Source organism: Azolla caroliniana, unplaced genomic scaffold (assembly GCF_043228905.1).
Source record: "Azolla caroliniana isolate FFs.n. ecotype wild unplaced genomic scaffold, voAzoCaro1.0.p SCAF_14, whole genome shotgun sequence".
NCBI classification, from domain to species: Eukaryota; Viridiplantae; Streptophyta; class Polypodiopsida; order Salviniales; family Salviniaceae; genus Azolla; species Azolla caroliniana.
The window spans coordinates 11,707,370-11,723,044 of NW_028230449.1; the positions used below are offsets into that span (position 1 = coordinate 11,707,370).

Genomic DNA, 15,675 nt, shown 5'->3' on the forward strand with positions numbered 1-15,675 from the left:
TCTAAATGAAAGGAATCTCAAATTCATGCAATTCCTCTCACTAATAAAATGAAATAGGTAGCCATTAATCGAATCTCTAATATTTGCTAACGTACATTACTCCTGGCATAGATACCTAATCTTGGGTGAAATAGACAATACGGTTACATTTCTTTCCAATGTAATCGTCGCAAAGTAGACCTACAGGATTGCTTCATGAGTGCTTAAACCTCCGACCGTATGGTTATCAACAATGCGCTCTAACCAACTAAGCTATTAAAGAGGTCGGTCTTGAGTTCAACTCTAAATGAAAGGAATCTCAAATTCATGCAATTCCTCTCACTAATAAAATGAAATAGGTAGCCATTAATCAAATCTCTAATATTTGCTAACATACATTACTCCTGGCATAGATACCTAATCTTGGGTGAAACAGACAATGCGGTTACATTTCTTTCCAATGTAATCGTCGCAAAGTAGACCTATAAAGAGTCACTTCTCGCTCTCCTTGCAATTACCTACTACGGTTCGGTGTGGATATTAACCCCAGTAGATATACATAATGCTTTGGCTAACAATCAAAAAAAATATTTTGTCGCTTTCATAGCTCAGTTAGTTAGAGCACTTGTTTTGTAACCGGGAGGTCTTGAGTTCAACTCTCAATGAAAGTAAGCACATTAATGCTATTCATTTACTTTCAGACTTCTTTTCATTAGATTTATTGTGCTTTATTTGTGAAGAGAAAAATAGTTACTTAGTGCAAGGTCACTTTCTTTCTCATCCATTAATCCGATTTTTTCTCCCATTCTTTTCGGAGCGTAGTTCATTGTATTATTTTTGTAAGACTATGTGTGCCAATTTGTGTTGCCTAATGGTGCGCCTACTCATTTCCATAACCAATGCTCTGTAACCGAATGACTGAGATCCAATTACCAACAATTTGGTTTATCTAAACATGTACGTCGTGAAAAGGCACATACTTGTTTGCTGCCTATGGTAAAAAAAAAAAAGTTGGTTAATAAAGAAGGGCTTTACTACAATGAATGTATAATAGATATCTAGAGATTGCATAGTTCTTTCTTTTTTCATGGTTATGCAATTATTAAAGGATGAATAATAACTACATCAAAGGTATCAATTATGTGAGGTAGAGCAGCTTGGTAGCTCACAAGGCTTATAATCTTGAGGTCATAGGTACCAATCCTGTCTCAACAAAAGCAATCTCTAATTCATGTTATTTCTTTCATTTGGTTTAAGCCTTCGTTTAAGCAAACTAATTGTGTTTTTTTAGTAAATAAGGTAATCTCAAACATTATAATCCGAATTATCTCTTCCATTCCTTTCGTACCTTACTTTTTCGAACTTGTTTGTTAAGTGGTGTTGCTATGGGCTATTGCATTCATAATTCAATTGTGCTCTTGAGTTCAACTCTCAATGAGACGAAGCACAATGTTATTATGGCTCTCATTTAATTGAACACTTTTTTTTACTGGATTAATTGTGATTTGTTTGTGAATAAAAAATACCTACCTAATGCAAAATCCCTTCTTTCTAATTAATTGATCCAAACTTTCTTTGTAGTTCTTTTTTTCGAACTTTTGAAACTTTTTATATGAATGGGCATTGAGTGTTCTGTAGAGGATTCTTTGGGACGACGGTACCTACAATCAGGTTCGTGTGCACTCTGTAGATTTGACCAGCCTAGCTAGATGAATCGGCAACAAATAATTATCCTAAGATGACGCAATTTTCATCAATTGCTTTCATAGCTCAGTTGGTTAGAGCACCTGTTTCGTAAGCGGGAGGTCTTGAGTTCAACTCTCAATGAAAGCAAGCACTAATCCATCTTATTTCTATGATTTAATGGCTCGATTGTGATTTGTTTATGAATAAAGAAATAACAATTCACTGCAAGGTCCCATCTATTAATCCAATTTGTGTCTCCCATTCCATTCATGGTTCATTTTCTTCAAAGTTTTCTTTGCTTGCATGTTGCTTTTGTAGCTCAGTTGGTCCCTTTTATTTCTTATCCATTAATCCAATGTTTATCTCCTATTATGTTCGTTGGGGAATATATTGAATAATGTTTAGTACGAGCATAACTAGAAGTTTTATTTGTTATGTTGCTTAGATAGATCAATTGGTTAGAGCACTTGCTTCTCCAGTGGAAGGTTTTGAGCAACTCTCAATGAAGGGAAGCACTATTCATGGTATTGCCCTTGCTTAGTTTCTGCCTTCATTTTAGTGCATCAATTGCGATTTCTTTGTTCGACTTCATTCTTTTTTAGTGGGCTAATTATTCCATATCACTTCTAAGGAAATACTTGAGATAACATAGTTTGTATTATCCTATTGCTTTATTAACAGACATAGAACATGAAAAAATATTTGTATACCTCAAGTGGTTTATATAGAAGACTTGTAGTTCTTATTTGATAGGGCTTAACATAGGGCATAAATATTTTATTTGTACAATCCTGCTTGAAGCACCAACCTTATGGTTAACAACCAATCACTCTTACCAACAAAGCTATTGAAGCAACTAAGTTATCAATGGAAGATTTGATTTAGCATTTTGGTTTTCTAACTTGGTTGGTTATAGCACTTATTTACTAAGCAGAAGTTCTTGAGTTCAACTCTAAATGAAAAGAATCTCCAATTCATGCAATTGCTCTCATTAATAAAATGAAATAGCTAGCCATTAATCAAACCTCTAAAATTTGCTAACAATATTTGTTAACTCTCAATGAAAGCAAACACTAATTCTATATTGATCTCATTTGTTTCGAAACTTCTTTTCTGAGCGCATTAATTATGATTTATTTGTAAATAAAGAAATAGCTAGGTAGTGCAAGGTCCCTTTTATTTTTAATTCATGAATCGAAATTATTTATAGCAAATCTTTCGGAAGTCAATTTGTTATATTAAAATGTTATTGGAGGTTTTCATAGCTCAGTTGGTTCACCTGTTTAGTAAGCGGGTGGTCTTGAGTTCCATTCTCAATGAAAGCAAGCACAATTCATGCTTTTCTCTCATTTAGTATGAGAATTCTTTTTAAGGATTAATTGTGCTTTGTTTATGAATAAAAAAAGAGTCCATTCTTTTCTCATCCACGAATCCAATTTTGCTATCCTATTGTGTTGTCTCCGTGTGTCGCATGGAAGCACTTCTATTGATGGTTGGAGTTTTACCTCTTGTCAATGTTGTTGGCCTAGGATTCGGATGGCGTATACTAGTACATCTGAGCTACTAGCTTACTTAGTGTTATACGATTAATATTAATTTGTTTCTTACACTCACTCATACACTTAAACAAGGAAATTGAAATGAAGACAATATTTTATTATCACCACTCTTAGTACAAAGAGGTCTAGCACCAACAAGAGAGAAGGATTAGCACTTGGTTTACTGCTTGGTTTACTAATCACTATCGTTAATATCTCTTAGCTCTTAATGACAATTAGGGAGATAGAAGAGGAGGCTTAAAACTTTTTACTTATTAGGAAAACTCTTAAGATTGAGAAGAAGCATAAAAGACACTACAAAGTGGCTTTTATAACTTTTACAATATGATGTGGCCGTTTCACACTAGGGTGTCCATTGGTTTGCGTTCCGTCCTGCTTGGATTCTTCCATCCCCCTTTTTATAGATTAGTTGCTCGATGTTCCTTGTCAATGCGCATATCTTCACGACCAATGTGCCACATGCCATCTACTTATCACCCTTTGTTTTTATTACTTAGTTCATTGACTTTCATTCTATTTCAGTGGGCTAATTGTTCCATATTACTTCTAATGAAATGCTTGAGATAACATGGTTTGCATTATCCTCCTATTTATTAACATAGATTATGAAAAAACATTCATATACCTCAAAGTGATTTATATAAAAAACTTGTAGTTCTTATTTGATAGGTTCAAATATAGGGTGTGAATCTTTTATTTCTAAGATCGCTCCAAGGATGACTTGACCCTCCAAGATTATGGTTACAACCATACACTAACCAACTGAGCTATTGAAGCAATTGAGTTATCAAACAAATTGATAATTTATCATTTTGCTTTTCTAGCTCATTTGGTTATACCACCTATTTGGTAAGCGAAAGGTCTTGAGTTCAACTCTAAATGAAAGGAATCTCCAATTCATGCAATTTCTCTCATTAATAAAATGAAATAGCTAGCCATAATTGAATCTCTCCCATTCCTTTTGCGGCTCAAGTCATTGAATTATTTTTGGTATTTTATATCTGGCAAGTTGTGGATTGTGTTGGTTTGATAACTCAGTTGGTTAGAAATGTCGGGCAATCGTCTCGGAATTAATCACAATAAATAGACGAAGCTGAAATACGAATCACACCAAAATGCGAGAAAGACAAGATAGACGACCATACACAGAGATTTACGTGGAAACCCTAAAACGGGGAAAACCACGGGAACATAACTTCACTATAACTAATGGATATACAATAGATAGATGATTACAACACTCTCTCACGAGTGCATCAGCCGCACAGGGCTCTTCGCGTCTGTTGTTACACTCACAATTATGGTGTGGCTCACACGTCTCTCTCACACACTCTCTCACGTTCTACAACTTCTGTACACTTCTCTGCATACAACCAAAACGTTTGCCCTAGTTGCATATATACTTACACAACTTTCCGGCTATTTACATATGTAGCCCACATGGGGCGCACATTCAGACTATTACAAATATAGTCTCCCGAGTTGGCTATATACACGATTCCGGTTTCGGCCTCGGCCGAGTTCCTCATCAACTCAGCTCCTCGATTGTCGGCTTTTTGGACGGTTGGATCTTCCTCCCACTGGAGGGACATATCCCAACAAGAAATGATGTTTCGTAAGTGGGAAATCTTTAATTCATGCTATTACTTTCCTTTAGTTTAAGACTTAGTTTTAATAAACTAACTTCGATTTGTTGGTGAATAAAGAAATAGCTACCTATTGGAAGGTCCCTTTTTTCTCAAACATTAATCCAAATTATCTCTCCCATTCCTTTCATTGCTCAGTTTTCTAAGTGGTGTTGCTATGGTGGCTTGCATTTATACTCAATTGGGGTCTTGAGTTCAACTCTCAATGAAAGCAAGCACAATCATGTTATGGTTCTCATTTAGTTTGAGAATTCTTTTTAGTGGATTAATTGTGAATACAAAATTGTTACCTAGTGCAAAATCTCTTTCTTTCTAATTCATTAATCAAAATTTTCTCTCCAATTTCCTTTTGTCAAAATTTTGAAACCTTTTTCTATGTGGTTAGTCATGTTGCTTTCGTGGTTCTTTTTCTTAGAAATTGTTCTTGGCTTATCATGTTGCTTTTGCAGCTAAGTTGGTCATTTCGTTCTCATCCATTAATCCAATATTTATCTCCTATTACGTTTGTTGCCCAACTCATTGAATCATGCTTAGAAAGAGCATAACTAGGAGCTTTACTTGTTATACTACTTTCATAGCTTAATTTGTTAAAGCATTTCTTTTCAAGCAGAATATCTTGAGTCCAACTCCTAAATAAAGGCAACCACTATGACGGGAACTAGTCGTTCCTTATGCGCAACGCTCGGCCACAACCGAGCTTAGAATGATACACAGAAAACGGGAAATAGAACACGACACAAAGAGGAGGAAGATACATAGGAGGTTTACGTGAAAAAACCCCCAAACTAGGGAAAAAACCACGGCAGCCCACAGACTGCAAACTGTCACTATGTAAGAATGTACAAAACAGTGAGTTCACAGAGGCAACAACCTCGGACTCACGATCTTCGCCACAGGCGGCGGTTACAACAGAGGCATCGACCTCTTTCTCTCTCTCTCTCTGTACAACGTTACGTACTCTCTCTTAATCTTGCACCAACAAGAAAATGACAACCTTGTATACACATGTTTGCCCTAAGTCATATTTATACTGATATGACTTTTCGGCTATTTACAAATATAGCCTCGATGGGCTCTCAGAAACATATTTACGAATATGTCTCTACCTCCGGTTCTCACCAGGTCTGCGTCATCCGGCTCTCCGTAGCCGGGTGCTCCTCATCCAGTTCTCACCGGGCCTGCACCATCCAGCTCTCCGTAACCGGGTGCTCCTCATCCGGTTCTCACCGGGCCTGCACCATCCGGCTCTCCGTAGCCGGGTACTCCTCATCCGGTTTCGGCCTCGGCCTATCGGCCTCGGCCAAGTTTGTTCATCGGCACTGTTCTTCTCCCTTCCCATCTGGAGGGACCTATCTCCCAACACACTATTCATGGTATTGCCCTCACTTAATTTCAAACTTCTTTTTAGTGGATCAATTGTGATTTCTTTGTTTGACTTCCTTCTCTTTTAGTGGGTTTACCTTGCCATATCACTTCTAATGAAATACTTGAGATAACATGTTTGTATTGCCCTCACTTAGTTTCAAACTCTTTTTAGGGGATCAATTATGAATTCTTTGTTTGACTTCCTTCTCTTTAGTGGGTTTACCCTGCCGTATCACTTCTAATGAAATACTTGAGATAACATGTTTGTATTATCCGCTTGCCTTAATAACAAACATAGATTATAAAGAAGTATGCATATACTTCAAGTGGTTTATATAGAAGACTTGTATTTCTTATTCATAGGTTCAATTAGAAGGTCTAAATTTGCAACCTCACCATACCGCTCCAAGGAGGTCTTGAACCTACAACCTTATGGCTAACAACCATACGCTCTAACCAATTGAGCTACTGAAGCAACTAACAATTTTTCTTTGGTTTGTTTTCTTGGGTGGATCAGGTATTCCCTCAGCCTAGAAAGCGATGGTTTGCCTGTCCCTACCCGCGCCTCTACTTGGGGAGATGCTTTCTCCTCCTCAGACAGAACCCTTCGATCGCGTGATCAATAACTTTTTGATATTGAAATCTTTTTAGAGAGAGAAAACTCTGGGAGGAATGGAGGAAGAAGAAGCTGAACTTGCCCGCTTCCTACGCGTATCGGTTGAAGGTTTATGAAATTCCGACGAGTGGATGAAGAGGTAAATAATCAACCAAATCGGGGTAGGACAGGTACTAGGGGTTTCATAATACGATTCGTAAACTAATGAAGATTAATTCGATTAGTACTCCACCTTGTTACTCAATTGTTTATAGCCCTTGATTATTGTGTGGAAGGTCTTGAGTTCAACTCCAAATGAAAGGAATCTACAATTCAAGCAATTGCTCTCATTAATGAAATGAAATAGCTAGCCATTAATCGAATCTATACAATTTGCTAACAAAGATTTGTTATCTCATTTACTTCAAAGGTCCCTTTTATGTTTAATTCATGAATCCAAATTATCTATACCAATTTTTTCGTAGCTCAATTTCTTGGAATATGTTTTATAAGTGGCAATTTCAAGCATTTTCTAAGAGGTGTTTACTTTAGGTGTTAGAGCTAAATCCCAATGTAAGCATGAGATAAGGAAATATAATATAAATATAAATAGAGAAGAGAGAGAAAGATGGGTGCCGATCCACCCGACCACCCCTGAGAGAAGGGATCGAGACGGACTCGAACCTCAATCAACGTCCCATACCACTCCTATGGCATCAAGTCGTACTTGGTACTAGCACACTCGCTACAAGAGTTTGATCACCACGAGGTCAGAGTATCAACATAGTCAAAAGATGTCAAATGAGGATAGTAAGGCCTCATATTTATAGCCAAACCTAAGGCCCCCGGGCCAGTTCACACGTGGCCTTAATGGGTTGTCTCAATCCTTGGGATTAAAAGTAATCCTCCCTTCTTTACACTCTTGGTTAACTATCACATGTTATCCTTGTGTGTAGAATACTACAATACAACTTACCACGAGATATTATATGGTCATGCTCATAACATAAGGAAGTTGCTTTTGTAGCTCGGTTAGTTAGAGCACTTGTTTAGTATGCGGGAGGTCTTGAGTTTAACTCTATTGAGAATCAAGCTCAACCTAGTCTAGTGTGTGAACACACTTTGAGAATCTATAAGCATTCTGTAAAGAATCAATGGTGATTCTTGTGTAGCGGAAGAGATGTGTGTTATGTGTATGTGTGAGAGGAAAGAGGAGAGGAGAGAAACACAAGATGGATAAGAGACAAAATGAAGTACTCAAGAAGAAGGAGATGTATATTAACAAGGAGAATATGATAAATAAAAATGTAGCATTACAAGGAGTCACAACCAACTTAGTATGAAGTGTGAGGAGGGTGCTTTATATATAGTCACCCTCTCTATTCATTAACTAACTACAACCACCACACTCTCTCTTGGGGAATGTGAAGACTCATAGTCATGGGGAATATGTAACTCATTAGTTATGTGTCATAGAATATGATTCTATGACACATAGTTAATGTGTAAAGAGTAGTGGTGTGACTCTTGACCTTTGAGTAATCATTGATTCTCAATGTTCACACGTTGCACTATGTTGAGCTTGATTCTCAACACACTCAAAGGTCAAAACTCACCACTACTCTCTACACATTAACTATGTGTCATAGAATAATATTCTATGACACATAACTAATGAGTTCTATATTCCCCATGACTAATGAGTCTCCACAAGGTTCTAGAGAGAGAGTTGGCATTATAGTGAGTTAATGAAGAGAGAGGGTGACCTTATATAAAGCACCCTCCTCCTACTTCATAAAGTGTCAGTTGTTCTCCCTTGTGATGTTACATTTTTGCACTTGATATTCTCCTTGTTAATGTACATCTTCTTGAGTACTTTATTTCTTTTATCTTCTATCATATGCCTATGTCAGGAGAGGGACGTCCTGTAATGCTATTAAAAAACCTGAATATGCATTTGATGAAATGATCCCCACATGCTCTAACATCCAAAATTTCCACATAAGAATACCTTTCAGCTTCTTTATATAGGCTTTCACCCCATGTCTATTATCAAACATGAAAACATTACGCATATTCCAATTGTGTTGTAGACCCCAATAACGTAAAATTTGGAACAATATCTCCATCTCATCATTTGAACCATTTTGAACATATTGAGAAAAAACCCATTGTTGAGGTCTCAAACAACAATGGGTTAAAACTTGTCAAATGTCCGATAAGTACTTCGAAATGGTACAGGTTATAGGACATTTAATGAACCTATGTGTACTATCCTCCAATGGAACGGTGAAAAAGAAACAACTACTAGACCCGAGTCCTCGTCTCTTTAAAGCCGAACCTAATGGGAGCCCACCAATCATGACTCTCCATACCAATACCTTTGCACGAAATAGTAGATGTGAATGCCAACCACGTTGCCGTGTTGTTACGCTCTCGCATATGAAATAAGGCAGGATCGCAGGGCCCCTGAACCGAGGAACGTGAGAGAGAAGAGGAAGAGAGATTCGTAGAAACACAGAGAGACATAAACAAAGGAATCAATTCCAATAACAATATAGATTACAGAGCTTGCAATGTTACAACCGGCAAGCCTATGATAGACTCAACACAAACGAACACATGCACTGAAATACGCAGTGGAGCCTCTACCGGAAGCACACGGGCTTTCACGCAGCAGAGGCAACCAACCTAACCCAAAATCCTTGCAGAAGCAACAGCGATAATGGAGGAGAGAGCATGGTTCCCAGTCCGACAACACTTCGTCCTCAAAAATGTGTGATCCTTGTATCAGTCTTCTCCCCTCCCTTTTATAGGCCGTTGGGGAAGACTGTTACACCCTCGGTTACATACATTTATCCTCTGTCCCGTCGGACAAAGATACGCTTGGATTCCCTAGACAATTAATGTGTACTACCTAGTATATTTACAACTTAATAAATAGTGTGTCCACGCATAAGGGTCGGTTCCTGCGTCTTTTCCCCCGTTTCCTCCTATGGCCGGTTTTCTCCACGACAACGTTGTAATATTTTCCACCACCTTGCATCTGACTTACGTACATTCCACAACTTCGTTGCTTTAGGAGATAGCCAAGATAATGATGACATCGCATGATGATACGATATATTTGTAGTGACTTGTAACAAGCGTGTACCATCTTGTAACCGCCAATCCACCCAAGGTGCAAAATTTGTTTTCAATTGCAAAGATCCTTGTAACAATGGTATATCTTATACTTTCTCCCAAATAAATCCATAATTTGGGGGAATACATAACCATCTCTTGGCATCTTCAAAATTCAACAACGTTTGAGATTCATTATCAACCACATCTTCCAAATGTACAATCCCCAATCGAAATAAACGATTGAATTGAGATCTCAACTTCTCTTTCCCATGCCAAAACAACAATCAAGAAGAAACAAGCAATTCATTCTGTAATGAATTACAATATTCTCGATCATTTGATGGTCCCCATTCAAAAAGAGATCATGCATCTTGCCACAATCTTACCAAATGTTGTCCACATACAGAATGTCGAATCTTTAGAGGAATACTTCCATTGAGTAATGACCACCAAGATGCTCCACAGTTGATCTTGTTGACATCAAATCTACGAGCCATCAAATGTCATTCCAAATCCAATATTGTTGCACCACCTAACCTTTTAGGAGTAGCCAAATGGTCCCATGAAATCCATGTAACTCCCATCATTTCTCCCTTCCACCACAACATGAACCCAATAGGTTGTAACATGTTTTGTAATGCCTTCTTAGTCCAAGGTAGTAAAGGCAAAAAATATAATAACATGGGTATCAAGATACATTGCACCACTTTGAGTCGTACATGAAAGGGCCATAATTGAGACTTCCAATACATAAATTTTTCCTTCAATTTACCACCAATCCAATCAATCAATTGAACATTTGTAACATCAACACCCAATGGATAACCCAAATGTCAATAAATTGATCCTCGTGTAACCATTGACCCTCGCCATCCCAAACATTCCAAATCACTCTCTGTACAAGAAATAAGGCGAGACTTCCTCCAATTTATATACAACCCTGAAGCCAAAGCAAATTGATCCCAAACTTGCATACTCCTTTCAAGATTTTCTTTTGAGGCTTGTAAAAACTTAAAAGAATCATCAATCAATGCTTGTGCCACCAATTGTCCATCAAAAAGAAGATGCAAACCCACAATATCACCATTAGCCGCAAGATTTGACAACATTACTAACAAAGGATGTGTAACAATAGCAAATAACAATGGGTTTAGTGGACATCCTTGTCGCATGGATCTAGTAAGAAACACTTTCGGAGTAACTCCACCATTAAGCATCACATGCGAGGTTGCATTTTGCCCTAGCAAAAAGATAAGTCGACACATACGAGGACCAAACCCCATATTATACATCACACATGATAGGAAAGACCAATTAACATGATCATGTGCTTTTTCCAAATATAATTGCACCATAACCATTTCTTGATGTGTATGTAGAGCATAATTGATAGCCATTTGAACATTCAAAACATTATGCAATATATTTCTACTTGTAATAAAACCATATTGAGATGGATGAATAAGTTGAGGTAAGAACTTCTAAAGTTTGTTGGATAATATCTTTGCAAACACTTTGTACAACCCTCCCATCAATGAAATAGGCCTCCATTGATGAAATGACTCTAGAGATGGTACCTTTGGTATCAATTTGATTAAGCCCACCTTCCAGCTCTCAGGCATGAAACCAGAATCCCAACATTGTTGAAACATTTGTGCGAATGGACTCTTAAGCATGCCAGCATACTTCTTAAAAACTTTATTTGTAACACCATCCAAACCAGGGCTTTTACCATTTTGAAGGTGTAACAATACCTTTTCCACCTTAGCTTCTTCAAAATCAACATCCAATTCTTCACAAATATTTGTATTCGCGAACTCCCAATTACATTATAAAACTCTTGTCATGTTTTCAGCACATCCTCATTAATAATCAACTCTGGCCCAATCAAATTCTTAAAATGAGTAATACATAACTCAATAACCTTTATTGGGTCTACAAAATTGTCATCCCCTATCTTAATTTGTACCACATTTGAATGAGCATATGGTGGTCTTAATACTTGAAAAAACATTTGAGATTGTGATTGATTATCTATAAATCCCTCGTTTAATTGATGTGAAATGTTACATGCAGAAGCTATACGAAACACAGAATACCGGCAGAGAAAAACAGGTTTAATGGAGAGCTTAAGACACAATGTACACGGGAGAGACAGAGAGGGAAAAAACACTAAATTCGAATAATGTGTAAACTCTGTACATAGGATGTGCTCAAAGAGCACCTTTATACAAGTCCATACAGACTGACAAAAGTACTGACACGTACTTCAATGCTCATAACTGAGCTCCTACACTAACTCCCAAATATATTCCCTCGTAGAATATCTGTTCAACGGCCTCCTGGTTTCTGCACCAATCCGGCCTCTTGTTGTGCACTGGTTTGCGCACCAATTTACGCACCGATCGGTCCAAACTGATCCGGTTCTCAGCTTGCACAGCCGATCTGGCCAATGTTGAGCTTGTACCTAAACACTCCCCCTCAAGCTCAACTTGAGGCTCTTCTGGTCCTTCACTCCGGTTTCTCTTGACTTCACGCCTCGCTCGCGCTCCTCGACCCGTTCGATTCTACGCGCCTCGACCCTTACTGTCGGCTTGTCTACTCGTGCGGCCTTTTCCAGCTCCCTTGTTGTCACGGTGTTGGCACTTCTTCTGCTGCCCTTTCTTCCACTTGGCCTTCAGTTGATTCGTCGTCTTTGAATCAAACATCCGAGCCGAATCGGTTGCCTCCGATTCGTCTTTGCTTTTGTCCAAACTGGTTGTCTCCAATTTGTCCTCAATCTTGGCCTTCTCGCCCTTATTGGCTTCATCTCCCCCATGCTTGGTTGGCTTCGGCTCTTTCTTTTGGTTGTTGCCTTCTCATCCACTTCTGGGCTCTTCCTCATATCCGCCTTCGGCTTCTTCAGCTGACACTAAATCAAATTCGTCATCTAATTTGATGTCGCAGTCACTTCCGCTCCTTTCCTACTCCTTTCCGTAGTCTTGCAGGACTTCCGAATTCGATGTCGCGGTCACTTCCGCTCCTTTCTTGCTCCTTTCCGTGGTCTTGCAGGACTTCTCTCCATCTCAAGTTCGGCACGTCGAAGTGCTGCAACCCGAGCGCACCCAAGAATTGCCGCAACTTGTCCAGACCAAGGGGCTTGGTGAAAATGTCGGCATTCTATCGATCCATTGAAACATACTGAAGTTCAACTTCACTAGAGAGGACACGCTCGCGGACAAAGTGGTAATGCACCTCAATGTGCTTAGGCCGGGCGTGGAAGACAGGGTTCTTCGCAAGGTTGGATGCTGCTAAGGTTGTCGCAATAGATCGACATCGGACCGGACACCTCCACCAGCAGATCCTTAAGTAGTCGCTTCAGCCATATGGCTTCGCAGATTGCGACAGCTGCTCCTCGATACTCGGCCTCTGTGCTCGACAGTGCAACTGTCGGCTGCTTCTTGCTACTCCACGTGATCGCGATGCTCCCAAGGGAGAACGTGAATCCGGATGTGGATCGGCGATCGCTGGCATTTCCAGCCCAGTTGGCGTAAATGCTCATTAGCCGATGTTGAGGCCATTTTGGCCGACGCAGACTTCACTCTTGAAGGCCCGTCATCGCTCTTCTCGGAGTCGGATTCGTGTCAATCCAACTCGTACCTATCCGTGCCATACTCCGGCATCTTCTTCTTTCCTTTTTCTTTGTGCGTAAGCCGTCTCTTCGGCTTCCTACGCGGGGAATGCACAATTGAGTCTCCACTACTCGCCGACTCTTCATCTAATTGGTCAAACCGACTCAGTCGCTCATTCGGTCCACTTAGCCGAAATGAGATCGGACTCTCTTCAAGAGTTTCGACTTTGCATTCATCTTCAAAACTCGGATTGGAGTTGAGGTCCAGAGTCGGAGGCAAATATCAAGACGTAGACTCATTGAACATGACCTCATCTTCAAAACTCGGATTGGAGTTGAGGTCCAGAGTCAGAGGCAAATACCAAGACGTAGACTCATTGAACATGACCTCATCTTCAGAACTCGGATTGGAGTTGAGGTCCAGAGTCGGAGGCAAATACCAAGACGTAGACTCATTGAACATGACATCGCGACTTACGCGAGCTTCTTTGGTTCAGGGGTTATAACACTTATAACCCTTCTGTTCATCTGAGTAGCCGACCAAGATACACTTCTCGGCTTTCGCGTCTAGCTTCATCCGCTTCTCCTTCGGCACATTCACATACGCGATGCTACTGAAAACCCTCAAGTGTCGTAGATTCGACTTCCTTCCGAAATACAACTCATGTGCCGACACTTTTTCTCCCATCCGATTCTGGATGTAGACCGCAGTTCGGACCGCTTCGGCCCAATAGAACTTGGGCATTGCCCGCGCCGCTTCCACAACCAACCGATTCTTCCTTTCTGCTACGCCGTTTTGCTCTAGTGTATACTTGCAACTGAATTCGCGTTGAATTCCCATTTGTTGCAGATAACTATTGAATTGGCTGGAAAAGTACTCTTTTCCACCATCCGACCATAGGCACTTGATCTTCCTCCCTGTTTCTCTTTCGACAAGATTTTTGAGGTTCCGGAAACAATCGAAGACTTCACTCTTCTTTTTGATGAGGTAGATCCATGTGTGTCGGGTGTAGTCGTCGATGAAGGATACGAAATATCGACTCCCGCCAAGACTCACGTTCTATGTCGGTCCCCATACATCTAAATGTATCAAGTCGAGCTTATTTTGGCTCCGATTACGCTCATTGGGGAAAGGAAGTTGGTGTTGCTTCCCTAGCTGGCAGGCTTCACAAATTTGGGGCTTTCGACCACTGAATTTCGGCAATCCGAACACAACTTGTTTTGATTGCAAGTCCTGAAGCCTTTGGTAGTTGATGTGGCCTATCCGCTTATGCCACAAGTCGATATCCGACTCGACTTTTTGCCCTTTCATGAACATGGCAATGCCTATGTCATTGGTGTTGAGGATGAACATCCTCCCATCTCTGCGCCCTTGCGCAATAACTTGACCTTCTTCCTTGATGAAGCACTTGAGATGCGTGAACCGGACTTGCATCCCCTAGTCGATGATCTGTCCGACCGACACCAGATTCTTCATAATGGTAGGGACGTGTAACTTGTTCATTAGCTTCCCTTTTTGCCCGACGTGGATGAGGGGAACTTCACCGACATTTATGATCGGATGCGGAGTATCGTCTCCTGTTGCAACTACTCTCGGTTGTTCTGGTTTTTCACAGATATGAGAACCACTCTTTATGGCTCGTCATATGGTTTGACGCTCTGGAGTCAACGTACCACACTTCGTCTGATTTTGGGGTGGTCTTCTTCATCAAGTTCGCTTCGTGTCTTGTCACGAATGCTACCCCCTTTCCGACTTTTTCGGATCCTTCGGCGTAGTGCGTCCGCTAGCGATTTCCTTGTTCGGTCCGTTCGGATCCGGATCCGGTTTTCTCTGAATCAGCGCGCTTCTTCCAACACTTGTTCTCCTTGTGGCCTTTCTTGCCACAATACCAACATTCTGCGGCGTATTTCCCTTGCCGGTTCTTGTCGCCACCTCAACTCCCCCTGCTTCTAGAGGGTCCGGAATTGTTGTCAGCATCACCACGATGCCTTCTTCCTTGCTCCCATCGGCCGCCTCCATTGTGCGCTGACTCGCCATGACCACGGGGCCTATCTCCCTCCGTGTACAACATCTTGTTGTCGGCGTGCGTACTCGTCAACGCACCCTTA

General features: G+C 40.2%; 2 non-coding genes across 2 annotated transcripts; one reads left to right on the forward strand and one right to left on the reverse strand.

Annotated features, from left to right (window-relative positions):
• Positions 1-1,738: 1,738 nt before the first annotated feature.
• On the forward strand, positions 1,739-1,812 carry TRNAT-CGU (transfer RNA threonine (anticodon CGU)). Its single transcript has one exon. It is a non-coding gene; the product is annotated as a tRNA-Thr (tRNA).
• Positions 1,813-6,636: 4,824 nt separating this feature from the next.
• TRNAN-GUU (transfer RNA asparagine (anticodon GUU)) lies at positions 6,637-6,710 on the reverse strand. Its single transcript has one exon. It is a non-coding gene; the product is annotated as a tRNA-Asn (tRNA).
• Positions 6,711-15,675: the final 8,965 nt, after the last annotated feature.